At 39.5% G+C, this 26,859-nt stretch overlaps 1 protein-coding gene across 1 annotated transcript in view; it reads left to right on the top strand.

Moving 5' to 3' along the window:
- The first annotated feature begins 9,304 nt into the window (after positions 1-9,304).
- PMFBP1 (polyamine modulated factor 1 binding protein 1) overlaps positions 9,305-26,859 on the top strand; it is a 191,846-nt gene continuing 174,291 nt past the window's right edge. The window contains exons 1-3 of the mRNA XM_025889080.2: positions 9,305-9,431; positions 22,672-22,745; positions 23,337-23,506. The gene's annotated coding sequence lies outside the window, so the exon portion shown is untranslated. The remainder of the gene's footprint in view (positions 9,432-22,671; positions 22,746-23,336; positions 23,507-26,859) is intronic.

Below are 26,859 nucleotides of genomic sequence, written 5' to 3'. Positions count from 1 at the left end.
ATGCCATTATCTGATCTATATTATAAAAGGCCAATTCTGGCTACTATGTGGGAAAAAGAGCATAGGGGAGGCAAAAGTGGAAACAGAAATGCCAGTTAGGAAGGTATTATACTATCTAGGTGAGAAATGATGGTGGCTTAAACTAGGATGGTAGTGTGGAGGTGGTTGAAAGAATTAGAATCAGGATACATTTTGTTGGTGAATCAAGACTTGCTGATAAATTAGATGTGGGTATGAAAGCAAGAGAGGAGTCAAGAAGATTTATGGCCCGAGGCATTCAGTAGCACCATTTACTAAGGCAGGAAGTACTTATCGTACTTACAATTTGACAACAATTTATGTGATACTTTGACTCAGTGGTTCTCAACTGGGGGTGTTTTTGCCCCCATGGGACATTTAGAGATGTCTGGAGTCATTTTTGGTTGTCACAACTGGGGAAGAGGTGTTATCTTATTCTCCTCAGGCTGGTATAACAAAATACCAGAGACTGGGTAGCTTAAACAATATAAACTTATTTCTCACAGTTCTGGAGTTTGGGAAGTCCAAGATCAAGGTGCCAGCAGATTTGGTGTCTGATAAGACACCTATTTCCTGGCATGTAGACAGCCACTTTCTTATTGTATGCTCACATGACCTTTCCTGGGTACTTTTTCTTATAAAGACACTAATTACACACACACACACACACACACACACACACACACACACACACACAGAGGAATATTACTCAGCCCTCAAAAAGAATGAAATCTTGCCATTTGCAATGACATGGATGGAACTAGAGAGTATTATGCTAAAGGAAATTAGTCAGAGAAAGAAAAATGCTATATGATTTCACTCATATGTGAAAAATTTTTTAAAGATTTTATTTATTTATTTATTTATTTATTTATTTATTTATTTGAGAGAGAGTGAGAGAGAGAGCATGAGCAGGGGGAAAGGCAGAGAGAGAGGGAGAAGCAGACTCCCCACCAAGCAGGGAGCCCAATGCAAGGCTAGATCCCAGGACCCTGAGATCATGACCTGAGCTGAAGGCAAATGCTTAACCAACTCAGCCACCCAGGCACCCCCCATATGTGGAATTTAAGAAACAAAACATGAACATAGGGGAAAGGAAGGAAAAATAAAATAAGATGAAAATAGAGAGGGAGACAAACCATAAGAGATGCTGAACTCTAGGAAACAAACTGAAGGCTCCTGGAGGGGAGGTGCGTGGGGGGAAGGGATAACTGGGGTTGATGGGCATTAAGGAGGGCACTTTATATAATGAGCACTGGGTGTTATATGCAACTGATGAATCACTAAATTCTACCCCAGTAACTGATAGTACAGTATCTGTTAATTAAACTGAATTTAAATAAAGAATTTTTTAAAATATGGGCAGAAGACATGAATAGACATTTTAAAAGAAGAAGAAATAGCAAGGGATGGTGCAGTGTCCTGGAGTTCGTAACAGAACAGGGGAGCTGTTACCCCCCCTGACCTTGAAGGTGAGAAAGGAGAGAGAGCTGTATAGAGAGGACATTTGGGAAGAGTTGCAGTGTTGAATCAAAGAACACAGCTGCCCTCAACTGATCTTCAGAGAGGGAATGCATCTCCCTTTTCCCACTGATCCTATTTAACTGAACCAATGGAAGCCAGAGGCAAGGGGACCAGTTGATACAGTTCATAAAGGTCAGCCTCAGCACAAACCAGGTGAAGAGGGATGTAGAGTAAATCTGGAAGGACAAATGGAAAGTACTCAGCACACTGAGGTTAAGATAGTCCTGAAAACTTGCTAGAAAGTCTTGAGTACCCTTCATAAAGGTCATCATCTGTATGGTTGAGAAATCTTACATGGAAGCTTTTTCCTGACGGCATACAAATTACATCCTTTTTATGATACTGTTTTAACCACATCTTCATAATGAAAACATTGCTCGATTTGGCATTTGATTAGTGCAACACATAACACACAATTGCAGAGGTTCAAAGCAGCTGAATAAAGACATTAAAAAAAAAAAGAACCAAAGTACCAGCCAGCAAATAGATGACTCAATGACCAGTGAAAATCAATGAGGCAAAGCCGTTTTTTTGAAATGAGTAATAACCTCAGTAAAAATGAACTATATTCTCTTTATTAAGTCCTACTGTCCATATTCTACCACTTCTGTTTAATATTCTTCTATTCCAGAAGTCAAGTCTCTCTTTTCTTTTTTACCTTTATTTCCTCATATCTTCACCTATATTAGGCTTTGGTATCTATTTATTCTGCCTGCTATCTGTAGCTATATAAAATAAATATTGATTATGTGACATGAAGGAGAAATAGACTTTAGCTTTACCCCCAAAGAAATGGATTTGACATATGTAATTCCTTCTAGCTTTTACCTATAGTGGAATTCTATATGAGTTCTTGGTAACCCTTGAGAAAACATTTTGTCATAGATTCACTGTCAGGAAACAAAGAGAAGAAAATTAGACACATGCACAAATAGCCACTGTCTTTGGCTCCACCAACTATAGACCTTGAGCACTTGGAACAGGTTCTCTCTTCTAGGTATAAGTCTTTTCTGGCCTAGGCAATGTACAAAACTTATCTGTACTGAAACATAATTAAGTTGTTTATAGTAGCAACTGTAAGCCCTCATTATTTAGTGATTCTGAAATTGGTTTAACTTTTGTTTTTAGTTTTTTAACTTCTGCAGTATTATTCTATTCCTGCCACAGTGCAGAATGGTCTCAAATAGTTTAGAGCCATGTTAATTCTCACTATACAGGTATTATATAATATTATTTAAAATTATTTCAAAATCCTGGCTCTATCGAAAACAGTATTTTGACCTTTCTCATAGATACAGATAATTCGAGTAACCTTCAGCTCCTTTTTTGAGATAAGCCATTTGCTATGATTATTTAATTTAAATTAATTCAAAAATATTTACTGGGGTGCCTGGGTGGCTCATTCAATTAAGCATCTGCCTTTGGCTCAGATCATGATCTCAGGGTCCTGGGATCAAGCCCCATGTCGGGCTCCCCGCTTCAGCAGGGAGCCTGCTTATCCCTCTCCTTCTGTCTGTCCCCCTGCTTATGCTCTCTCTGTCAAATAAATAAATAAAATCTTTTTAAAACATTTACTGATGCTTCCTTATGTAAGGAAAAGAATGGATCCAAGTATGATCTGTATCTACCCCTTACAGTCAAAGAGCTTACAGTCTAATAGTAAAAAAATATATATTTTTAATACATTAGTAAATTAGGTTAGTCAGAGCTGAAACACAGTGATGTAGAATTTCAAAGGTGGGAGATATCATACGATTTGGAATTGGATATTAAGGGTGGGTAGGATTTTAATAGGTAGAGACCAGCTATTGAGCAAAAAAAAAAAAAATGTAACTGCTTTAAGCTCCTGTTTATTCATCTATAAAATGAAACTAATATTATTTACTTCATTGGGTTTGTGTGAGGATTACATGAAAGAATGAATATAAAGCACTTTGCAAAGCTCATGAGAAGAACACAAAAAATGTTAGCTTTAAAAATACCCCTTGCAAAGTTCTATCAGCAAGAATGGACTGGTGGCCTTTGGGGAGTCGATAGTAGACTGGAACACAAGGTTGGTAAAGTGGAGTAAAGAGAGATAAGGCAGCAGAAGAAAGTTGAATGAGAACTCTCACCCAGCAAACACTTATTAAATACATTTTACCTCCTGGAAAAACAGGAGGAAATGGTATTAGAAATTAATGCTGACCCTGTCGGGGCAAGGACTCTTTTTATTTTCTGCTGTGTCCCCCGTGCCTATAAAACAGAGCCAGGCACATTGTTGATGCATAGTAACTCTTTGTGGAATGACCCGACCTTGTTGGGGAGGTGACGAGGAGTTTCCATAATCCTCAGCATGAGGAAATTCATCTCTGCACAGACAAGTAGAGGAAGAAGGAGGAGAATTCTAAAATTTCAAAGCCTCTGCCAAGGGAGTGTATGTGTGTGTGTGCATGTGTGCACATATGTAAATGCATTTCTAAAAGACAGTGGATATGCACATTGGGCATACAGAGGCAGGCTGGAGCAGGGAAGGAGGTAGAGAACTCTATTGCTTGCCAGAATGAAGTAGCATAGCTGAGCTGCTGAGAGGGGAGTCTGAAAGAAGGAGCTACAGAAAAGAAAGGCAAGGAGTTCGAAAATCAAGAAAGAGCTAAGAATAGGGTAACGGAAAATCCCCATCCTTCCAAAATTCAAGGTGTTCACACAAATACCTGTGTAGGTTGTTTATACAAATCAAGTGCCAAGTACTTGTGTAGTACCAAGTACCACACCGGGATTGATACAGACCAGACAGAAGAAACAGACCAAAGGAAGTTTAATGCCTATGACAAATATGCAATAGGATCTGGCCTAAAAGCCACCTGAACCCAGGAGTTTACAAAATTCTGGAAAAGGGCATTGGGCTTCCCATCAAATGACAGTTAGATCAAATCACTTGAAAAAAATTAATTTCAAGTGCAAGGTGACTTTGGCTGCTTTGGGCATTACAACTGATACCCTGCTGGCTAATTCTGGCCCAGGAATCATCTCCTCCAGAACAGGATCCCATGTCTTTTCTTCCCTTCCCAAATAGATTTTGTGCCCCTCCTGGGTACTCTCCCATTACCTTTATCATGGCCTTTATCCCATATTCTAATCGTCTGTTTCTGTTTCTGCCTCTCCTATTAGACTTAACATAGAGGGCTGGGCAGATTCTGAGCTCATTAGCATCAGTGCAGCTCTGAGGCTGCAGCCGGAGGTACATACGTTTGTAAAGAGGCACTGAGAGCCATTAGAGAAGGTAATCAGAAATATAAAATCCAAGCCCAGACTTCAGTTAGGAACCAGAGCAAGGAAAACAAAAATAACAGACATTCTCAGGGGTTCAGTTGTAACATTTGGCATATTCGGGGGGCCCTCCCACATAGTCACATTTTATCTCCAAACCTATAAAATAAGGTGCTTTGGGATCATTTTTAGCCTGTACTTTGTTACCTATCATCACCATTTTCTGAAATTTTCAGAAAATATTTTTTTCTTACTTTCAACAATCACAACTGTGGGAAAAAAATCTAAATTCCTTTTTCTGAAAAGCTGTGTGTATTCTCAGATGTCCTAGGAAGGATGGACATGTGCTTCATGCATACAGCCTCAACAGTTTAATCCATAAAAAGAAAAAGGAAAATTTTCAGTGGTTGTAACACAAAGCCAAGCGTCTGCAGTGTGTCTTTGTGTTGATGACAGGGTTTGTGAGGGTATTTTTTCCCTGTCTTTATTTACTCTCTTGCCATCAAAGGAGGAATCAATTAGACCAAATAATAATATTTAAAATCTGACAGGCCTTGGGAGCCTGAAATGAAAAACTATAGCTGCCATATGGATGCTTTAGAGCCTGTGTTCTACGCATGACCAGGGACTCACCCTAGCTCGAAGCTGCGTGCACTCCCAGTGCCTGCACACAGCAGAACTAATTGGAGAGAAAGCTCAAATTCTCTGCATCTGAATGTCATTCCTTGTATTTGTTGATGCAAGTTAGAATCCCTCTCCATGTCTTAGGAGAACAAAACAGAAGAGCCTAGAACACAGTGAATAGTGCAGAATACTCAACTTGTCCTTGTAACTGCCTACACAAAGCAAAAAGGGTCTGAGAGGGGTTTTAACATGTGAAGTGTTTGTGTGGAGACCTAGGACTTCTGTGACTGTGTGTAGAGAAGAATTAAACAACAAAAGAAGTTTGAAGTATTTGTGTATTTTGTTGCTGTGTCTTCTCATTCTATCCTCTCTTTTTTTTTTTTTTTTAACTTTAGCTCTCTCTTTCGGTAAGGGAATAAAAATTAAGTCTTTCATAAAGAAGATAAAAACACGGTTTTTACTGTGAACCAGGTACTGTGCATTGCTTTTCTTGAATTAGCTTTTCTTGAATTAGCATAGTGCAGTGTTTTTCTTTGCAGTGCTGGCAGCCCTGTACATGGATGTACATCAGAACTAGGGGGCACATGCATGTTTACCTGCATTGCTATCACGTGTGTTTATGTCCTAGCACAGCCATGCGTAAAAGTTTGTGTGTGCCTAAGTGTGGCCGTGTGCAAAGGGAAGGGACTCCTGCTCCATTATTCCAAGCAATTAAACTCCAACAGCACAAGGATGAAGGAGAGGCCCTGATTTTCTTTTCCTTTGCAGTAATTGCCTCAGCAATCATCTTTGATCAGGGAAGAGCAGAGGAGGAGAGTCCTGAAAGTTGACATCCCTGGTATAAATATATACATTTACATACACAGGGGTAGCACAGCCCGGCAGCTTTTTACTGACGTCTCTGACCTGAAACCATTGTAACTCCATTGACACTTCATTTAATTGAATCCTTCCCTAACAGTGCAGAAGCCGAAGGACTTGAAAGGGGGAGGGGAGGAAGGATGGGTAATCAAGGCAGATTCCTCTGCCTGCATGTCTAAAAATGACAGGAAAGTAATTGCTTTTGAAAAGAAAAAAAAAAAAACAGAAATAGCACAATTTGTTATATTTAGTAAGATGCTAAAATGGGATAAAGATTATGGGGGTTTTGCCCCAAACATAATAAAATCTCTACCCTGAGAACAACACTGATTTGGATTTCTGTACAGATAGGAATGATATGTGTTTTTTTTTTTTTTAATTTTTAAAGAAGAAAGAAAACACAATTCTAAGAAAGAGAAATCCAGAGTCTTCCCCGGTTCAAAATGGCCAGAGACAAAGTAAGATCATTCTGAGCCCAGAGTCACAGCACAGCCCCTTTTGTCAGCTTCAAATCAGGGAGCCTGAGGGTCAAACCAGTTTAACCTGCCTCCATGACACATCACCCACCCGCCTGACCCCAGAACGGCCTCATTTTTATGGATGCAGAAGCTCAGGGTGTAATTCATTCCCCGGCACACCCTGCTCGTTCAGTAGCCTGCTTTTGCCACAGAGGTACACTGCATATTCTGCGCAGGCTGAACAGATAAGATATCAGTCTGCTTCCTGCTTAATGCAGGAGTTACCGTGCTTTACAGCTGAAGAGTAATGTCCCTTACCTGTCATCAGTCTGGGAGCCTAGATCAGCCATGCAAATTAGCACATGTCCACAAACTCAGGGTCTCAAAGACCTGGAGGATTCAGGCAGCATGTTTAGGAAACATAAAATCTGAAGGATATTTAATAACCTTTGCCTCCTTTGTCATCCATTCTCCGTATTTGCTTCTTTGGTTGTATGTTAATGAGAACATGAGAGCATGTGCACAGCAGGCAGCTGCTTTGCCCTTTGATTTAGTACATGGTACAATGGAAAACAAGCAGGCAAACAAAGACCAGCATAACAGCAATACATTACGAGTATATAGCACGTTTGCAAAGCACTTGTACATACATTGTTAAATTTATTTAGGCCTTTCAACAACCTTGGTGTAGTAGCAGGAGGAGCAGCTTTATGCTCCCTTATACAGATCAGGAAACTGAGGCCCATATGGTTTAAAGAACTCACACAAGTTCTCACTGCTCACAAGCAGCAGAGGAAGGAGTGCTGGGGTGCAGCATTTTAGAGGGCTCTCTGCTCTGACTTTATCCTGGCTGCATCTCATCCCTTACCATTGTTTGAGGAGTCCATGAGATCAAGGGAGAGTACACACTCATCGTTCCTCAGCCTTCCCCACCTCTAGACCACGCTCTACAACCAGCTCTCTAGAATTTTAAGTGCACTTCCAAGACCCGCACAGGGCCATCCTCTAGGTCTGCATCCACCAAGCCCAAGGGGTGACTTTACAGGAGTGGGGAATGGATTTTGGATGTGCAGGCAGAATGTTCACACGTATGCATGAAATCATTCATAGTGAGAGACAAAGCCAGGGTGGCAAGAGCAGGTTTGGGGTCTGGAGGCTGTGAGCTAACTCCCCACACAGGATTCCTCCTCTAAAGTCTGAGAACTCACTACAACCTGGCCTTCCAGGATGTTAACGAAGGTACGTATTTGTCAGAGTAGGAAGGTGGAACCTGTTTTATGCAACCATTTGACAAGTCACTTTTAAATATTTAGACATATGGTATGTGGACCTCCATTTAAGCTCTCACCACAGGTTCTGCAAATGTTAGAAGTGGCTGGAGTAGCATTGGTATACATAGTAGAGATGAATGAAAGTTTGGAAGAGACTGTATAATCTAGATTGTCACAACCTTCCATTAGCTCTCTTTAAAGGGCCAAACTATTTATTGGCCTTCATAATTCCATCAGTTTTCCCAACAGTTCATTAAAGACTGAAGTACCTATGTCCCCAATAGTTGAGGGTACCAATGATGGACCTGGTGATAAAGTAAACAAGGGTTTTATGTTTTATAAGTATATTAACAGAAGCTGTGGGTTAATTACTTTGCCAGGTTCCTAAATAATATTATCCTAAAAATGTTAGGACCCTAGCTAAAAGTGAAACTTTTCCTTCAGGCAGTTATTAAATCCTCTTCATCAGCAAGGGCAGGATTAAAACTTAGCCCCAGATTCATGACTAAGTTGATCAGTTATCCATTTTCAGCAAGAGAATCAATTCTGAGAGAAGGCAGCCCAGTGCAGATGAGAAAATGTATTCCTGTGGCTCCCTTCAGAAGTTCACATCTGGTTTCTATAGAGACTCTCCTGCTAGCCTAAGGGACATGCCAAATCTGACCTCTTCAATGAAGTTCCCTCTCCTAACACTGAACTTCTGCAGTACTTTGTATCTCTGTAGGTATAGTGAGTATTATAGTCTTTCTTCATCAGTCATTCATGTTTCTCTTATCTCTCCTAATAGATTATATACAAGCCTGGAACCCTGAAATTTTCACCTTTAAATCCCCCAAATGCACAGTGCACACAGTAGGCATTCAGTGAATATTTAGCGAATATATAGGTGATTCCTACTTTTGTAATTGTTTTACACTTTTGAGGGGGTATATTTTGTATTTTTGCCACATTTTATGTGTTATGTGACCTCCTTTATGGTAATTCTGTAATTTTCAACCAAACCCTGAAGAATGCCATTAAAAACATACACATCGCTTTTCTTTTACCTTGAGCATGTTCATAGGCTAACAGCATTCCTATTGTGAACAGAGGAATCTTTTAACAGTTGGTATATGGACTGAATATTTGTGTCCCCTGCCCCAAACTTCCTTATGTTGAAATCCTAACCTCCAATGTGATGATATTTGGAGATGGGATCTTTGGTAGGTAATTAGGCTCAGATGAGGTCACAAAGGTGATTCCTCATGATGAGATTTGTGTCCTTATAAGAAGAAGCACAAGAGAGCTTGTTCTCCCTCTCCACACACACACTGAGGAAACCATGTGAAGACACAGTGAGAAGGCAGCCACCTCAAGCCAGAAGGAAAACCCTCACCAGGAACAGACCCTGCTGGAACTAGGTCTGGGACTTCTAGCCTCCAGAATTGTGAGAAAATAAATTTCTGTTGTTTAAGTCACCAATCTATAGTTTTGTTACGGGAGCCCAAGCAGACTAAGACAACTTGGAATGCTTCTGGCAGCAAATAACAAAAAACTCAACTTTTATTAGTTGAGTATGTAATAAAGACATTTACTCTCACATAGTAAGAGAATGTTAAGATGTTGGTAGTTCCAAAGACTCAAGAAGAATATTAGTATCACAAACTCAAAACCTTTTTGTCCTTCTGTTCTGCCATCTTCAGTATATTGGTTTTTTGTCCCTGTGCTTGTTACTTTATGGTAATGATTAAGAAAGTATACAGCCAGGAAAGGAAAGGAAAATAGGTGGCATACATAAGCCCAGTGTCTTTTTTAAAAAGGAAACTATTGGGGCTCCTGGGTGGCTCAATCAGTTAAGTGTCTGCCTTCAGCTCAGGTCATGATCTCAGAGTCCTGGGATCAAGCCCCACATTGGGCTCCCTGCTCAGCGGGGAGCTTGCTTTTCCCTCTCCTCCCCGCTTTGCTCTCTCTCGCTATCTCTGTCTCTCTCTCTCAAATATATAAATAAAATATTTTTTAAAAATAAAATAAAAAGCAAACAATTTTCCAGTAGACTTGCCCCAAAATATCATTGTCTATGACTTTTTCGGCTACCTTAGCTTCAGTGGCTGGGAAGGTGAGTACCAAAGAAAGGAAAATGGGATTGCCAAATAGGTTTAGGCCAATCATGGTCCATCCACCAAAGATGAGCACATTGCCACCTGAACAAAATCTGGACTTTGTAAGCCAGGAAGAAAAGCTGTAAATATTATTGAATGGCCAACAAATAGTGTCTGCCCCTTTTCTGTTGTTTCAGTATTATCAATAGATGTCTTACTGTTTTCCCCAAACACACCATATTGAGATTATTCTAAACTGAAAGTTCCCATTTCAGCAGTACTGTACTGTGTGGGTCATATAGTGATTTGATATAACACATAAACTTGTCATACATAAAACCCACAAACTCAAGAAAAAAAGAAAAGCACCATGGAAATATATAATTAGATATTTATAGAACATGATAGGTTCTGAAAGTCTTGCCCAGTGGTTCTATACATTGGAATTAACACAGGGAGTTTTCACACAACACTGATGCTCCAAACCAGACAAGCTAAGTCAGAATCTCTATGAGGTAAAGCTTCCAATGTGATTCTAATGTGCAGCCTATTTTGGGAATACTGCAAAAAAGATGTATAGGAAGCAAAGATACAAATCATCTCTATTTTTCGCCTCTCTGGAAACCTGTTACTAGTCCATGAGAGATTTTGTCATAGTTTCTCAATATCCATATTTATTTATTCATTAAGATATTACTTATATATGTATGATATGCACATAACTCTGGGTACAAGGCCGTGGATATTATTTAAAACTTTTAAACAACCTGCACTTCAAGAATTTTCTCTTCTATTAGGATAAATCAGTGAATGATTTCATTTAAACAAGATCATATTTGTTAAGTACCAAAAAGAGAGGTACAGATATTATGGCCTTTAGGAGGTTAGGTGAGGGACAAATAAATGAGAACAGCAATGATCAGCAAAAGCCTTATACAGGTATAAGGGAAATTTGGGTACACAATGGTAAAGGAGAGGCCGTATTTGTTAAGGATCACAAAATGCTAACTCTGAAGTGTTTGGAATCTGGATAAATCATTTGATTCTCTTAGGGGGTAGAACATAACACTAGAAGCATTGAAGACACTGGTGTTTTGACAGGATGGATGTCACAGATGAAGAAGATGGAGTGGTTAAAGCAGGCCCTAAAATCCTAAGTTTGCAGGAAAAAATTCAGGAATCAGCTGGGACTGGAGAATGATAACTTGGAAATTTCTACTAGGTAGTTGGAAATAAATGAGTATGCTTGGAACACAAGTATGTTTGGGGTATAGACATGATTGTGATAACTGTGAAGGTGGGCATGGAAGTAGAAAACTAGAAGCCAGAACTCAAAAATGTCAAGAAACTCAAACACCCCTCCAGGATCTCTCCCTTCTTGGAGCCAACACTGTGCCTTGTCATTTTAGTATTTGACACAACTGTAGTACAATTATTCATCAGTCAGGAAATATTTAACAGTCACTATGTGCCAAGTTCAGGTGATATAGCAGCAAATGATGCAAGCAGGAGCTACATTTTAGGAGAGAATATAAGAAAATATGCAGGTAAACGACAATTTCAGGAATGGTTAAGTTCAATGAAGAAAATAAGATGGGATAATGTGAAAGAGACTGTGGTTGGGTGGATCTATTAACGAGAGTAGTCAGGACCTGAATGATGAGAAGGAAACAGCCATGCAAAGATCTGGGTAATGAGCATTCCCAGAAGGACCAGAAGGGTAATGAGCATTCCCAGAAGTAACAAAGGCCCTGTGCAGGGAATGAGTCAGCATATTCAAGATATAGAACAAAGGCTGGAGCCTGGAAGCCAAGGGGAGAACAGAATGAAACTCACATACTCATTTATTTCACAAATATTTAAATAAGGGCCTTCTTTATAAATAAATAAATTTATGAAATATGGGCTGGGCTGAAACAGAGAACAGACTGAGTTTTTCTACATGGAGATTAAATTAAGTCATATGTGTAGGCAGAGCCTTGAAGCCCCAGTAAGGAATTTAGGTATTCTTCTGGTTACAAAGATGAATTCCTGGAAGGTTTTTATTATAGGAAAGACATTATCCAGTTTACATTTTATTAATTTCCCCATGTATCTTTTTCAGGCAGACCATGAGAACCTTCAAAGGGGCAACAGTCTTACTCACCTTCAAATTTTCCAGTGTCTGAATAAAGGGCCTAACCTTAGTAGGCACTTACTAATTGTTTATTGAGTGAATGAGACTATAACTAATGTCTCCACCTTGAGCCTAAGAAAACTGCTTCAAAAAGAGACACAAAAATTTCCTCAAAGAATTTAGACATGGAATTATCACATGACCCAGCAATTCCACTCCTAAATGTATATCCAATCAAAAACAGGTATTCACACAAATGCGTGTATACAAGTGTTCATAGCTGCATTATTCACAGTAGCCAACCAAAAGGTGGAGACAATCCAAATCTCTACCAATGGATGAATGGATAAACAAAATATGATATATGCATACAATGGAATATTAATCAGCCACAAAAAATAATGAAGCACTGATACATGCTACCACATGGATGAACCTTGAAAAATTATGCTAAGTAAAATAATCCAAACACCAAAGTTTACATAGGTTACATTCAATTTATATGAAATATCCAGAATTGTTAAGTCCATAGAAACATAAAGATAGAAAATGATTGCCAGGGGCTGAGGGGAAGAGGGAGTGAGGAGTGACTACTTAATGGGCATGAGGTCTGATGTGAAGGTGATGAGGATATTTTAGAACTAGATGGAGGTGTTGGTTAGACAACACTGTGAATGTGCTAAATGCCACTGGATTGTACTCTTTATGATTAACTTTATGTAATGTGAATTTCACCTTGATAAGAGAGACAGACAAAAGTGTCAGTTGCTTTAAATCATGGGAGGAGCAGGTACAAATCGCATATTTAAGAAATTTGGCAGATAAAGGGAAGAAAGAAACAAGAAGGTAGCTAGATGAACTATTGGCTCCCAAGAGGTTTTTTGGATTAACAGGAAGATTTTTGTATATTTTAAGGCAAAGAGGAAAAGGGTCAGGCTGAAATGCAGGGGAACTCTCTGGGGTCTTCACCAGTCTAAGACGCTGGAGACTTATACATAACCCTATAGTAAAGAGCTTGGTCATACACTCTGATGAAGAATGCAATTAGGATACTTCTAGGAGAAATGCACCTGGACAAAGCATTAAAAATGATCTGGTCCACACTCTGTATTTACTAATGTGGCAGCCAGCTCTCCTAATTTAAGTGACTTTACCAAGTTCACAACTGGGTGGTGGAAATCAAGTCTCGAGGCTTACCAGTTATAACAACCATGTTTATTTTTACTTTATCAATAGTTGAGATTATCCACAAAGGCCATTAACTGTTTCACTTGTAGTTTATCCTTCATTTTGGAATTTTTTCATTCAATGAATGTGCATGATAAGTGCTAGGAATTCAGGAGATGGACATGTTTGGCTGATGAGTTCTACTTACCCTAATTATAATACATCATTAAATTCCAAGGCCCAGTAGGCTGATAATGTTGCCAAAAACATAGCATGCTGGGGATTTACTTATCTTTCTAGGTCTGAGGTGTGATAACAAATGATGTTTGATCTGTGTGTGTGCTTATGGGTGTGTCTCTATGTGAGAGATATTTCTAATGAATTAATTAACTGATTAAATAGGGAATATATTATCAGAATTCAAAAAGTCCAAAAGGTACACAATGGAAATCCTCTTTCTCTGTCTCCCATCTACTCAGTTGCCCAATGGCAATCCATGTTACCAAGGTTTTGTGTGTCCTTTTAAAGATATTTTATGCATATACAAGCAAATACATATTTGTGTATACTCCCTTCCCCATTTTTACACAGATAGCACACCAAACATCCTGCTCTGCATCTTTTTATATATATATATATATATATAATGTTTATAGGTATTTATGGTTTTTCTGGACCTCTCCTGTCATCTATTTCATTTTCCTGCCATGGTTACAGAGAAGGAATTTCTATGTAGGAGAGTCCTCAGTCATTTTACAGCTTCATGATATCCCATTGTTGGCTAAACCATTATTTATTTAACCAGTCTCCTGCTGATAGACTTTCAGGTAATAACTAATCTTTTACTATTACAAAGTTGCAGTGCATTGCCATTTCACATGTGTGCAAGTATATCTGTAGAATAAATTCATAGAATTGGACTTACTAGGTCAAGGGGTATGTGCATATTATTTTAATGGATCTTAGAAAATTGCATCCCATAGAGAGTGTGCCAGTTTTCACTCCCACCAGCAATGTGTAGAAAACCTTGTTTTGCCACATCTTCACTAATACATTGTATTATCAATAATTTTGGAGTTTTGACAATGTAGTCAGTATAAAATTTTATCTCAGTGAGGATTTAATTTGTATTTCTTACTGTGAGTGAGATTGTTTTTATATGTTTAAAAGTCATTTTATTCCTTTTCCTTTGAACTATTTGCTGGTTTCCCATTAGGTTATTGTACTTTTATACATTGATTCATAGAAGCTTTTTATACATTATATAAGTTAGCAATTTGTTTATGATATGAATTATAAAATTTCCAAGTCTGTCATATCTCTCTTACTTTGGTAATGATGATTTTTGCCATAGAGAAATTTGTTTTGATTTTAATATAATGAAGTTGTGAATCCTTATATTATGACTTCTGGAGTTTGTGCCATATTTAGGAAGGACTTTTCTCACTCTCATACTATTTTTTTAATTCTCTCATTATTTTTTCTAGTAATTTTGTGCTTTTATTTGTATATTTTTAATTCATCTGGAATTAATTTTGGTGCATTTGTTGGGTACTGTCCCAACACCATTTTTCCCTTACTGAGCAAATGTCATTTCTGTTTATTCCTACAGTATAACTTGAATCAAAATAGTGCTCCAAATATCCAAATGAAATTAATATTGATTGAATTCCTACTGTGTGCAAGGGCATAATTTCATAATGTTTTCTTTTTAATTTTCCCTTTTTTTTAAGATTTATTTGCAAGAGAGAGAGAGGGAGAGTACGAGCATGGGGTGGGGCAGAGGGAGAAGCAGACTCCCCGCTGAGCCCCCAAAGTGGTCTAGATCTCAGGGTTGAAGGCAGATGCTTAACCGACTGAGCTACCCAAGTGCCCCTTTAATTTTCCTTTTTAAGAAGAAAGGAGACGGAATTTTAAGTCTTGAGATCCAGAAACTTATTTTAGTAAAGAAAACAAAAAAAAAATCTTCATTCAACAATTTAAGTCTCTTGCTATCACTATGAACTAGTTATAATCATATTCAGTAAGACAAGCTAGTTCAAGCTGCAAGCAAAGAAAACACAAATGGTTCTTTATAGGTATGAACCTCCTCTATAACCAGGGCAGGGAAATGAACTAGATGACAGGAGAGATCTCACATACCACAATATCTATGAAAGTGAGATGCTGCTATATAAAGATAGTGGTGAGGGTGCCTGGGTGGCTCAGTCATTAAGCATCTGCCTTCGGCTCAGGTCATGATTTCAGGGTCCTGGGATTGAGCCCTGCATCAGGCTCCCTGCTCCGCAGGAAGCCTGCTTCTCCCTCTCCCACTCCCCCTGCTTGTGTTCCCTCTCTCACTGTGTCTCTCTTTGTCAAATAAATAAATAAAATCTTTAAAAAAAAATATAGTGGTGATAGACACTATGTAAACATTCACTTGAAATAATGCTTATGGGCTCAAAATGGATCAGTACTAAGAGATTTTAAAATAAGGTGTCTTTTTTTTTTAAATTCCAGTATAGTTAACATATAGTGCTATATTAGTTTCAGGTGTACAGTATAGTGAGCCAGTAGTTCCATACATTACTCAGTGCTCATCAAGACGAGTGCACTCCTAATCCCCTTTACCTATTTAATCCAACCCCCACCAATCCCCCACTGGTAACCATCTGTTTGTTCTCTATAGTTAAGAATCTGTTTTTTTGGCTTGTCTCTTTTTTTTTACCTTTGTTTGTTTGTTTTATTTCTTAAATTCCCACATATGAGTGAAATCATATGGTATTTGCCTTTCTCTCTGACTGGTTTGTATTGCTTACCATTTTACTCTCTAGCTCCATCCATGTTGTTGCAAATGGCAAGATTTCCTTTTTTATGCCTGAATAATATTCCATTGTATGTATATACACACCACATCTTCTTTATCCACTCATCTATCAATGGACACTTAGGCTGCTTCCATAATTTGGCTATTGTAAATAATGCTGCAGTAAACATAGGGGTGTCTGTATCCTGTATTTTTAGGGTAAATACCCAGGAGTGTGATTATTGAATCATAGGGTAGAGCATTGTCTTTTAAATATACTTTCCTTTAGTATGAGGAAGAACACCATAAAGACATGTCTCTTCATGTCTTCTGCCCGTTTCTTGACTGGATTTTTTTTAAAGATTTTATTTATTTATTTGAGAGAGAGAGAGAGAGAGAGAGAGCACAGGCGGGGGGAGGGGCAGAGGGAGAGGGAGAAGCAGGCTTCCTGCTGAGCAGGGAGCCTGACGCAGGAATTGATCCCAGAACCCTGGGATCCAACTCAGGAAATGAGTTGGACGATGTTGTGATCTGATACTCAACTCAGCTACCGACTGAGTTGGTGGCCAACCGACTGAGCCACCCAGGTGCCCTTGACTGGATTTTTTGAGTTTTTTGGGTGTTGAGTTTGATAAGTTCTTATAGATTTTGGATATTAGCCCTTTATCTGGTATGTCATTTGCAAGTATCTTCTCCCATTCTGTAGGTTGCCTTTTAGTTTTGTTGATTGTTTCCTTTGCTGTGCAAAAGTTTTTTATTCTGATGAAGTCCCAATAGTTCATTTTTGCTTTTGTTTCCTTTGCCTCTGGAGACGTGTCTAACAAAAGGTTGCTGCAGCCAAGGTCAAAGAGGTTGTTGCCTGTGTTCTCCTCCAGGATTTTGATGGATTCCTGTCTCACATTTAGGTCTTTCATCCATTTTGAGATTATTTTTGTGTATGGTGTAAGGAAATGGTCCAGTTTCATTCTTCTGTGTGTGGCTGTCTCATTTTCCCAGCACCATGTGTTGAAGAGACTGTCTTTTTTCCATTGGATATTCTTTCCTGCTTTGTCAAACATTGGTTGACCATAGAGTTAAGGGCCCATTTCTGGGTTCTCTGTTCTATTCCATTGATCTATGTGTCTGTTTTTGTGCCAGTACCATACTGTCTTGATGATGACAGCTTTGTAATATAGCTTAAAGTCCAGAATTGTGATGCCAGCAGCTTTGATTTTCTTTTTCAACATTCCTTTGGCTATTCGGGGTCTTTTCTGGTTCCATACAAATTTTAGGATTGTTTGTTCCAGCTCTGTGAAAAGTGTTGATGGTATTTTGATAGGTATTGTATTGAATGTGATAACCACTCTTTTAAAGAACAGATGGAAACTGATGGTGAAGAGGAAAGGGAGGCATTTACAGTTTGATACTTCCCATCTATAGTGGCTTGAATGGTGTCCCCCACAAAAGTCATATCCACCCAGAATCCCAGAATGGTCTTGCAGATGTAATTAAGTTGAGGCCATACTGGATTAATCTGGGCCCTAAATCCAAAGACTGGTATCCTTACTTATAAGAAGAGGAGAGAATACACAGGATCAGAGGGAAGGTCATGTGAAGACGAAGGCAGGTATTGGAGTGGTGTTGCTACAAGCCAAGAAATGCCAAGGATTGCCAGGAACCACCAGAGGCTAAAAGAGACAAGGAAGAGTCCTCCACTAGAGACTTCAGAAAGAGTGTGGTCTTGCCAACACCTTGATTTTACACTTCCTAGCATCTCAAGTTGTGAGAGAATAGATTTCCGCTCTTTTAAGCCACCCAGTTTGTGTTAATCTTTTACAACAGCCCTAGGAAATGCACATACTACCCTATTGGAACTTAATGCACCACCCTAAACAAAAGTTTTTCCTCTGTGTATCCCATCTATCCTTTTTCAAAGTAGGCTATAAGTGTAAATATTCTCTTAAGGTGGATCTTTGGGTTTTCAGGTTTACCAGACGATGTTGTGATCTGATACTCACTAGCTATAATGCCTCTAGCAGTTTTTTTTTCTGTAAAATGCAGAGAATAATACCTGTTTCCTTCATAAAGTGTTATTTTTAAAAGATGAGTTAGTATGTGCAAAAGTACTATTTATACTAGAAAATACTATGTAAATGCACATTTGATTATTATTATTGCAACTTTGTAAATAGTAAATCCAGTAAAGAACAGGATGAGCAGCCATGTAAATTGTTTTGGCTGCTGTGAAGAGAACCCAAGTTGTAAAAGTGGAGGCAGGCAGGACCATTAGGAGGTTTCTAGGATAATAGGATGGTGGCTTGGACAAAAATGGCCTTGGGGTACTGGTGTAGATAGACCTAGACACATCTGAAGGGACATCTATCTCATGGATAGATGAGATATTTGGCTGAGGGAAGAAGAAAAGAGCTCAGATAACCTGATTCTTTTCATCATAAACAGCTCTGATTGAAAGCAGCCCCACTAGTACACCAAATTCTACAAATCACTGTTGTTCAAATATCTCTGTCCCACTGGAGTAAATCTGCATTTTCTACTGGAAGACAGAGACCAGTGTAGTTGAGCTCAGTTGTCTCATTTCAGCTGCTCAGAACACAAATTTCTTTAAAGGTACACAAAGAAAGGAATTGTCTGTGAGCCCCTGCTCTTTTTAGGGCCATGAATGGCTTTGCCTCTATCTAAATCCACTAAGGAAGGCTTAAAGGCATTTATCCTATCCCTGATTCTGGTATAGGATAAGAGAATTTGGATTATTACATTTTTCTGTGTCTGTCATCTGAGAAATGGGGATATTAATGCTCACCCTGCAGAGGTTATCTGACATTAAATGGAATAATACATGGCTTGGCAACTAGCTGAACTTCAGTAAAAACTAACAATGGTAGTGATGGTGATCAGTGTCTCAGGAGATTAGAGGTGGGAGAAATGGACCCAATCTCACCAGCTTGGGATCATCTCATTCCATCTAAGTCTTTCCACTACCGAAAACTCTTATTATGACTCAAACCTGGGTCTATAAAGGAATATCCTGGGATCTGAAAAGCAATATTGGTTCTTCCACAGCACCAGCTCAGGCTGACCAGGTAACCTCTTGGTGTCACTGTCTTACTTATTCCTAGTTCTTTTGTGAGGTATAGGAATAATTTTTGAAACAGTAGCAAGAAAAAAAGTTTCCAATAAAATAATGAGCCTTTCTTATTTTGAGCTTTCCTTTGATGCTTGCCACCTCCCTCCCATTATGGTTCTTTGTCCACCATTGAAAAGGCCAGTGTCCTCAATTTGTGCCCAGCTGGAAAGAGACCATTGAGCTGAAGAGTGCAAAGAAGCAAAGAAATCACACTGAGATGATATTTTCCTTTATGAGACACTTCAACAATCATAACAGAGAATGTCTTATGAGCTGACCATCAGTTTTAAACATGAAAAATATTTCCTGGCTTTGGGGCAGTCATTATGCCCCTATATTTTAGATGTCACTAACAAAGCAAGTGGGAGGTTTGTCTTATATAAATAACATACTTAAAATAAGGAGCAAAAGAAAAAGATAAAAATCACTGCTTCCTAAGCCCTGATATATACCGAGTCCAGCACATTTGGCAAGAGGGTTGCATTCTTGATCCTGAGGCATTACTCCTATGACCCCTCTCCAGTTCATTCTATTTTCTCATAATGTCTCTCTATTTTTGTATGATTTTGATATCTTCTTTCATGTTTTTAATCACTCTAAGCACACTTACTCTGCAGTCTCCACCAGATTGCTCTATCATCTGAAATTCTCAGAGCTCTAAATTGGCTGTTTTCCTTTGTCTGCTACTCTCACGCATGGTTTCTAGTTTTGTAACGTGGCTATATCTTCAGCAGAGTTTTCTCTGTGAAAATCCCAGGTGACCGATATGAAGCTGTGGCCCTCCAGAGTATTTTGGGGTTTGCTTCTGCCAAACACTATGGGGATGTTACTAGCCTGAGACCAAGTTTGATTTTAATTTTTCAGCTTAGAGGTCCCTGAACTTGATGAATAGTAAAGATAGATCCTCAAACCTGTAAGAAATAGTTACAAATTCTCAGTGGAGACTTTTTCTCACCCATGGGGCAGGAGAAGTCAAGCATCCTTGGAACAACAGATGGTTGTGTTTTTTTCCCCCTAAGCCATCCTTTTAAGGGTCCTGGTTTTATGTGGGGATATCAGTTCCAACTTCCTAACTTGCATGGGGCCCTATCCCCACATGAATGTTAAAAGCTAATCCCTGCAGTCACTGAGACTGGGCAGTACTCCTCAAGGCCGATTCATGTTCCATGGCTTACTACTCTTATTTCAGTTCCCTCTTTGTACCTGGCATTTCGGGATTTGTATCCTTGAAAACTTAGCCATTTATTTAAAAGAACATGTGTTCTACTTTATTTGGAATATCTTAACATTTTTGATGAGAAGAGCATTTCTGTTCTACCATATGGCTGGAAGTTGAAATACCAATTCATTCTTCATACTGCAGCCAGAGAGAACTTTTCATACAACATATAAATATGATTTTGTTATCAGTCTTACTTAAAACACTGGAGTGGCTTCCCAATGATCTGAGGATGGAAACTAAAATCCATAATCTGCAAGGCCCTGAATGAACCTTACCTACTTCCCCATCCTCATGTTGCACCATTTCCCTTCTCATCTCTGTGTTCTACTCACATGAGGGTTCTTTCAGTTCCTAGAATATACCTCAGTCCTTCTTACCATAGCAACTTTGCTAGTTCTGTTCCCTATTTCTGGAATACCCTCATGCCTTCCCAGTTCACTTATGCTTCAGATCTCAACGTAATTGTGCAATGGCAGTCGTCTAGGTAACTTTCCTCTGATATATGTGTATATTGGCTCAGATACCCTCTCCCTATTATACTTATCACCATTGTGCTTTTACATTTATTTTTGAAATTATTTTTTTTAATATTTCTCTCACCTCCTGCACTGCAAGCTCTGTGAAGGCAGGTGCTGTGTCTATTCTTGTTTAACATTTTTATTAGTACGAGTAACACTAACTGCTACATTGGTGTTAACACAAAAACATCCTCTGTAACTTAACACCATAAAGATTTATTCTTCATATCATAGTCCAGTATGGGTCAGGCAACTCTTTTCCAACTGGATCCCAGAGACCTAGGTTGCACCACCGTCTTCAACATATTGCCTTCTAGGTTGCAGTGGAAGAAAAAGAGAACAAAGAATACGGTGGAAGGTTTTTATGAGCCAGACCAGGCATACCTCACTTCCACCCACATTCTCTTGGCCAAAACTCAGTCACAACGCCCTATAAATTGCCCAGGAAGATGAAGAGAAAATGGTTATCAGCAAGCACTCAAGTCTCTGCCACCCCATTGTATTTTTAGCAACGAGCAGTCCCATACAATAGGAAGTTCTCAACAAATGCAGATTGAATGAATCAGCAAATGGATAGATGGACAGATGGAGAATGGATGGATAGTTTTGTTGTCAATGGGTAGCTCATTGATTCAGCTATTCTTTAAGTTCTTTGAGTATAGAGACCATATCTGCATCGCCCATCATGGGAGAAAAGTTTGGGGCACATAGTAGAAACTCACACAAGAATAAATGATCACCACTACTCGGAAGATTTCAGGGAGATAAACTGCTAGTATATCATCAAAGGAGGGTAAAGAATGAAACTGGAAAAGCAATTTAAGAAGTGAATTTGTGAAAGCATGGAATGGATGAGGGAAAAAAGTAGAAGAAATGGTGAAGAAATGTTAGTATGTGTATAGTTAAGAGTAACAAGGAAAGGAATCAATGGAGATTGGAGAAACTAGCAGGGATAATGCCTCCCCTGGCTAGTGTAGCAAAACACTGTGTCTGCCGAATCCCAAACCCCATTGTTTTCTCTTTTGATGTATTATAGACTTACTCCTAGGAATAAGGATGCCTCTTTAGTGAGATAGCACCTTTTCCCTTCCCATTTTGACCCTTAGTGTTTACAATGCATAAAATGTGCCCAGGAAGTATGTATTTGGCCTGGCCAGAAGTTAGTACTACAGAAGGCATTTTGCCCCTGACCATGCAAAATGGTAAACCACACTAGTTCCAGCCCCAGCTGTCAGGCCAGGATTTCTCCCTAGCCCTTCTCCAATCAATACATAGAGCTGCCTGGTGCCATCGGGAGGGAGCTGTATTTAAAAAAATGAATGAAGTAAAACAGCCAAAATCTTTCTGTTCTTTACACTCTTCTCTGCAGCTTTCTGCTCCTGGAGAGGGACCACCATGAGAGCTGCAGATGAGCAGCATGAGGATGCCATCCTCCCCTGCCCCAGAAAGGGTCAGGGTTACAAAAGTAGCCAGCCCTATATTACGGGCTTCTGAAATGCACTGTCGGAGTTAGTGACAGGGGAGCTGCTCTACATCTGGGGCTACAGCAGTGCAGTGAGCTTTAGTGGATCAATACTTTAGTCTTGTCATGCTAATTGCTCATTGGTTGACATTCATGATCCTTCCTTGCTCCCTCCCTATGTAAACTCTTTACAGCTGGAACAGCGAGATGCAAAATCCTGAACCTTCAAAGCCAGCTCCTGCAGAAGAGAGAGGGCCTGGCAGCTGAGGTATGGTGCTCCCTCATTTTTTGCCCCCCTTTAAAAAGCTTCATGTGTGTCTGCATGTGGTCGTGTGATAGGGAGCCGCACGAAGAAATGCCTGGGGTAACTCTCTGCAACACATAAATGGTATTACCTTTTCAGAACAAAACCATCTCTCCTCCCCTTCCACTCCTCCCCTCCCCCCTAAAAAAACCCAGAAAACAGAAAAATACCCGCCCCTTTCTATGAGTTTGGTTGCAACCATTCTTCTGCTTTGGTGTATGTGTCACCCTCCACCAGCTCACAATGAACGTGTACCTGCACAGTCCTCTTTGCTCCCTGACTAGGGCATGTCAGACTGAGCTGCCATGTGTGTGTGCTTGTGCATGTGTGTGTGTTTGTATGTGTGATCACGCCTACCATATTGGCTTCCTGTCCCTGGGACATCAGCTTTTCGAGCTAGCTGAGCCTGTCCCCACAACCACTGTTGCCACTGAGACCACCCCAACTCCTACCCGGTGAGCTTCAGGCCTGTGCTATGCAGTGTTTTGTTAAGCCGTTTAGTATTAATTGATTTTTTTTCCATTTTTTTCTTTCTTTCCCTGGGCGGGTCAATAGCTGGATGCTTCAGGAGCAGAGGATCTATCAACTGCAGACCAAGCATAGGGAGACGCAGGCAGACCTGGAACAGAAACCCAGCCAGCTCCAGCCGCTCCGACAGTACTTGGTGGCCAGAGAGTCGGCAGCAGGAAGCATGAGGCAGGAAATTACCCAATCCTTGAGGTCTGGTAAGTTTCCTCACTTTTGGGAAGTGAGGCAAATGATAACCAAGTCTTTCGTTCCTTTCTCAAAAGAGTCCACAGCATTTTTGCTGATTTCAGTTAATGAGCTAAAGATCAAAATTGGGATGCCCTCAGCAGACCTGGGAGGATGGAGGGGTTGTGAGGGAGCTTGCGGGATAGGTGAGGGCTAACCAAACTCCAGTCCTAAGGAGAGCCACTGCAGCCAAGCAGATGACCTGGGTATTGATCCCTGCCTCCTGATATTGATTTCCTCTTGGGGCCAAGAATGGGGTGGACCTACAGAGGACAGGAGGAGAACCGACACCCTCCCAGAGGGCCAGGCAGCCCTAATTGGTGATAACAATGTTAAGTGGTCAGCCTGGAGATGAGGTTTGCTCACATCTATTGATCTGCACTCCCCTGGGATATAAATCCTTCTGAATTTGCTTCCATGATATAAATATTTATAATTAAAATAGCCTAGGAGCCTCTTCCAGGCACAGGGAGAGTGGCCCATCCCAGGGTAGGTGTGATATCAGTCTCTGCCATCTCCGTACTTTGTACGCTCTTCCCACTCTCGCATCTGTTTATTCACCTCTGCTTTCTCTTCTGAACCCTATTTTGCTCACCCTCTGAGTGACAGGCACAATGTCTCAGACTATCAGAAGCCAGGAAAAATCTATTCTTTCTGAATGCAGCCTCCAGCTGAGGAGGGAGTGCTGCTCCCCGCAGCCAACACTAGACAGTTTCATGTGCATTCAGGAGCCTGGATTCAGAAAGGAATGGGCTGTTTGGCGGCGGGGGGGTGTAAGGGGAAGACTTCTTTAGTTGTTGCTTTGTTCTTGCTTTCATTGGGGCATCAGATTGGATCCAGTAACAAACAGCTTTTTAACACAAATGTGTTAACCAATGCCAGGATTCTGTGTTGGCTCACTTGCAGTTAAATCTAGAAGAAAAATTTGAAGGCCCTCACACTCCTATTTCTCAGGACCTCATAAATGTAAGCTCACATGAAGTGACCAGAGCATCCCTTACCCAAGAGAATGGGGGGAAAGGATGCTGAGGACTTATTTGGAGGCAGAGCCCTTGAAACCAAGTGGAAACACCAAGACCATTGACCAAAGTTTTGTCTACTGCAAGGACAACCTTATAAAGAATTGAAACCATTTGACTTTAGTTTTTTAAAATTTGAGTAGTATAGAGAATGGTTTTCGAAGTCATTTACTGTGCTTCCTAAACCTACCATTGGCTTTAGTGTCCAGGATACAAATCTGTTCACCCTCAATCCATCGTTTCTTTGATATCCAGGATACAATCTTTTCAGTTCTGGAACTTCTAACTTTTTATCAGGTGTCTGCCTTGCTTCAGTGCTTATATCTTGAACTGTGTATCTTTGTGTGTCTGCCCTCAGCAGATTTCATTAATTTGTAATTGATGCCTACAAAACTGTTTAAGGACTTCAGGATCTTATTCTTGTTGAGGAGGTGTGTTGGTGGGTGTGTATGCACTGTGTAGGATGCGAGGAGAATTCACTGGGTTTTACGTCTCCTCATTTCAGAATATTTAGTCACTCTAGTCCATTTGTGTGAGTCAGTAAGTGTATGTCTGTGCATCTCTGTGCAGCTGTCTGTACTTGGGAAGCAATGAACGTAAGCAGGTTAGAGTGGTGCCCCATGTTTCTCTTGCATTTGCATCAACTGTGTCTTTCCCAGATGCATATTAAGCTTTGCTCTTTTTTTTCTTTTTGTTCAGAAATGGTAGTTTCAGAACTCAAATCTAGCTCATTTGTCTCTTTTAGCAAATGATTGAGGGTTAAGGACTATTCCAGTTGGCAGGCAAGGGTCCGTATTTTAGACTCCATTTGGCTTAGATCATTTACACAGAATAAAAGTCTAACAGGTATAATCGCAACAGGCTTGACTTGAGAATGTTTCTAAGCATACTTGAGGTTGAAAAATACTTCAAGCTAAAAATGGAATAATGTTCTGTTTAGTAACTTGTATGGCTCTGTGGTAATGGAGAGAATTGGAATGCAGTTCTCTTTGTTTGATTTATATGGCGACACTCAGAATGTGAAAGGTGTATTTTACTGTAGAAATAAAGTTTCCACCTTGACCTAAAGAATAGAAGACTCAGGTCAGTACTTAAATCCTTCTCTGCTAGGTTATAACGAAAAGCATAATTAATAACTAGATTTTTTTTGGAAGAAAAATCCTAAGATTCGTGTCTTTCTCCCATTGTTTGCAATATTTGTCAACATGTGCTTACATGATTCCTGTGAAGAACAAGCTTATTTGGAGAAAGTGATCTAAATTTTAGAACTGAACTCACTCCACTAATTAAATGTGTTTCTGTGTGAACTTAGTGCCACTAAATCTAAAAAGCACATACATAAATTCATTGCTGTCTTGTGCTACTGTTCCTACAGGTCATATTTGAAAGCTTGTTACCAGCCATAGGGAAATAATTATTATGATGGAATAACCCAGTGGCTTAGGATGGCAAGCTTCAGTGTCTTCAGTCTTATAAGAATTTAACTCCTATGTTATAGATATATGTTATGTGCTACATCTGCCTTTTATATTTTATACATATATGGTTTTCAATCCCATTTGTCTAAAAGGTTCTATATTCAGTATATTTTTAATGCAAGGATAGAAACATTTCACTCTTGTTTCTATATTCATAACATAAAATATAATGATACTGATATTTCACTATTATTTCTATAGAAAAATATATGTATTATGTTTCAAGCCTTTTTGAGCATCTTGACATACTCATTTGACCCCTTAGAGCAAACTTATGAGATAAGTTAGAGCAAAGTCATTACCTCCATTTTACCAATAATAAACATGAACAAGGTGACACAGATATGAATATCAGACTTGGGCTAATGACCTGGGGGTATGGACCCCTGGTCAAGTGCTCTTTCCTAAGTTACCAGCTGCCTCCATTAATATTTGATAAAATTTTAGCATATTCTGTACCAGCACCTATCACAACCATTGAAATGCATATAAGGCAAACGTTGGTTGAAAATAAATGATCGTTAGCATTCTGCTCATGCAAGAAAAGGTAGTAAATAAGTATTTCAGGCATCTTTCTTTGGCCTTTATCACACCACTACTGGCTACAGAGTCTGACGCCATGATAGACCTTTCTTGTTAGACTCAGAAATTCTGTGAGTTATTAATATACCTAATCAATAGTTTTGCTCCCCAGGAATATGTCCCTATGAAAATACAGTGAGTATATATTACTCAGTTCACAGAACTGACATGCACATATTTAGTCTTCATACCACCAACATTTGCTTTTAAAGAAACATTATGTATCATTTGAAATATCAAAATAAA

The sequence above is a fragment of the Callorhinus ursinus genome, unplaced genomic scaffold, assembly GCF_003265705.2.
Source record: "Callorhinus ursinus isolate GAN/ISIS: 27379988/994484 unplaced genomic scaffold, GSC_fseal_2.0 scaffold37, whole genome shotgun sequence".
Lineage (NCBI taxonomy): Eukaryota > Metazoa > Chordata > Mammalia > Carnivora > Otariidae > Callorhinus > Callorhinus ursinus.
Note: the sequence above shows the minus strand (reverse complement) of the source record. Positions and strands in the feature narration are given on the sequence as shown.